This window comes from Schistocerca serialis, chromosome 4 (genome assembly GCF_023864345.2).
Source record: "Schistocerca serialis cubense isolate TAMUIC-IGC-003099 chromosome 4, iqSchSeri2.2, whole genome shotgun sequence".
NCBI classification, from domain to species: Eukaryota; Metazoa; Arthropoda; class Insecta; order Orthoptera; family Acrididae; genus Schistocerca; species Schistocerca serialis.
Genome location: NC_064641.1, coordinates 538,401,121 through 538,403,968, shown reverse-complemented (window position 1 = coordinate 538,403,968; position 2,848 = coordinate 538,401,121). Strand labels below are relative to the sequence as shown.

The 2,848-nt window shown below is 42.0% G+C and overlaps 1 non-coding gene across 1 annotated transcript; it reads left to right on the top strand.

Moving 5' to 3' along the window:
- The first annotated feature begins 1,104 nt into the window (after positions 1-1,104).
- On the top strand, positions 1,105-1,179 carry Trnas-uga (transfer RNA serine (anticodon UGA)). The gene has a single exon. It is a non-coding gene; the product is annotated as a tRNA-Ser (tRNA).
- The last annotated feature ends 1,669 nt before the right edge of the window (positions 1,180-2,848 follow it).

Below are 2,848 nucleotides of genomic sequence, written 5' to 3'. Positions count from 1 at the left end.
AGATGATGAGTGAGACAGTAGGGCTCACTGGGGTGCAGCGAGAGGGGGGTATGGGTGAGCTGGTCCATCCAGCAGACCTGCCTGGTGTACCCCAAGCTATGCTACGGTGAAGGGTGAGATGGAGGCAGGACAACAGTGTGGTCATGTCACACTGACTGCAGTTTTTGGATCTGGGGGTGTGGAGGGAGTACAGGCCTTCTGCCGCTGGCCCTCAGCATTGGGTGGTGAAAGGAAAGCTGTAACACACAATTTCTGGTGGGGCCGGGCCCCTGTGGCCCCTAAGAATGAGCTGCCCATGCGTACAAGGCTACATTCCAATCAAATACCTTCATAAAAAACTTCCTACCACTTAAATTTATATTAGGTGTAAACAAATTCTCATTTTCAGAACAGAGATGAATGAAAGACCATTCATCTTTCAGATTCTTACTCTGACATCAGCTGCTGCTCTTCCATCTTCAGTAACTATACTCCTTAGCTACATGAACTTATTTATCTTTTCAACTTTAGTGTTACATGTCATTTAGGCAAATGATATTTCTTACTTCCTATTCGTGACAAGGAAAGATGGTCATGACAAAATAATGAAGTAGGATTAGGTAGGAAATAAGTCACAAAACATGTAGCACGTGCGGTCATTTTGTTTCACAATAGTGGAGAGGTGTATGTCTTGAGTAATCAGTGAGATGCGATGACGAGTAACTGTCTTCACCTGTTGTGGGTGGGCCTTTTATGTTTCCATGTCATGACGTGACAGTATCTTGACTGTCAAGGAGCAGATACTGTCTCCAAGAATGAAAATAGCAGTGAACAAAAGAAGCTCTAAAATGGAAGATCATTTCTTGTTGAGTCTTCGTGGCAGATGTTATATTTAATTTATATTGTATCTACTCCAAGTTAAAAAGTAATCGTGATCTATATACCCATTGAAACAAATATAAGACAGTCAATGAAGAAATGTTGACATCATTATACATATTGTTTTTTCTCCTACCTAAGACCTATTCAAAAATGCCAGACCGAGACTCAAACTCGGGACCTTTGCCTTTCGCGGGCAAATGCTCTACTGCTGGAATTAAAGCTGTGAGGACAGGTCATGAGTCATGCTTGGGTAGCTCAGTTGGTAGAGCACTTGCCCGTGAAAGGCAAAGGTCCCGAGTTCGAGTCTCGGTCCGGCACACAGTTTTAATCTGCCAGGAAGTTTCATATCAATGCACACTCCACTATAGAGCGAAAATTTCATTCTAGATACATAACACAACATTGACATTGATGCTCCCAGCACATAGCGCAGGTACTCAGGGTAATGGAACACATCCACATGCTGATGTTGACAGAGAACAAATGTAAACATAAGTAGAATACACACCCGTCTTTCCGTCAACCATCATCGGTTGAAGAGTTATGTGAGAAGAATGTACACCAACGAAGAGAAGGTAGAAATGATACTCATCTATGAGGAATGCAAGTCAGCAGAACAGTAATTACGATACTGTTTCCTTATGTACAGGTACATTTAGCACAGTAGTTTAGTCCTTTCAAATACTGTTGTGTAGCGTAAGCATACAGTAAAGGCTGTCCTTCGTACAAACTGCATCAACATAACGTTTCTTTTATTGTTGTTGTTGTTGTTGTTGAAGGTAGGCGAAATGTTACACAGGCAACGGAACTGTACAGAGGGCGATATCCTAACAAGAACCCACCTTCCTGGTGGATGTTTTATCGTCTTGTTGCAATGCTTCAGGAAACGAGAAGTTTTAACCCACGACAACGCAATTGTCGTTGCACTCGCACAGACGAAGCTGCCGAAGTTACTGATCTTGCTTCCGTTGCTATGAATCCGCATGTGAGCGCACGACAGCTTGAACAAGAGATTGGCATTCCTAAAACCAGTGTACATCATATTTTTACACTTCACTGGTTCCTTCCTTACCACGTACACCTACATCAAGAATTGCATGGGAATGATTTCCAGAGTCGTTTAAAGTTCTGTCAGTGGGCACAGCAGCTAATCCTTGGCAGCCAAAACTTCTTCTCCAATGTTCTATTTAGTGAAGAATGTTCCTTCTCAAACAAAGGAGAGGTAAATACAAAGAACACGCATTATTGGTCTAGCAACAACCCACGATGGCTTAGACAGGTGGAACATCAGTGTCAATGGAGTGTCAACGTCTGGTGTGGGATGCTTGGTACTATAATTATTGGCCCATATTTCATCAATGGTAGTCTAAATGGCAGGCGTATGCCAACTTCCTCAGACAAATTCTTCCTCCTCAACTGGATGAAGTGCCGCTAAGAACCAGAATATTTATATGGTATCAACACAATGGATGTCCAGCACATAATGCCTTGCGCACTTGTCATGTTCTGATCCGAAGGTATCCTGCCAGATGGATTGGTCAAGGAGGAACAGTTACTTGGCCTGGCAGGTCTCCTGATTTAAATCCTCTGAACTTTTTTCTTTGGGGATGCATTAAAGACGTTGTCTATCATGATATTCCAACAACTCCAGAGGACATGTAGGAACATATTGTGCTTACTTGTAATACTCTTCAGCAGGCAGCACTGGAAGCAATAAATAATTCTTTCATTCAACAAGTGCACCTTTGAATGTTCTACTCCTAGGCAATGGTACAGGAGAGTCAAAGTCAATTTTGTGTTATGTTTTTACTTGGTTTTCATTTGTTTTCTGACAACTCCAGCAAGTGAACGAGTTTGTGATCCCCGGCTCAAAGTCAATGTCGTGTTATGTAATTAATAACGGTGTGTTTCAGTGAATGGTACACTGTGATACATTTTTGAATAGCTCTTTAGGAGAGGAAATGAATTACCAAATAAAAAATACAGG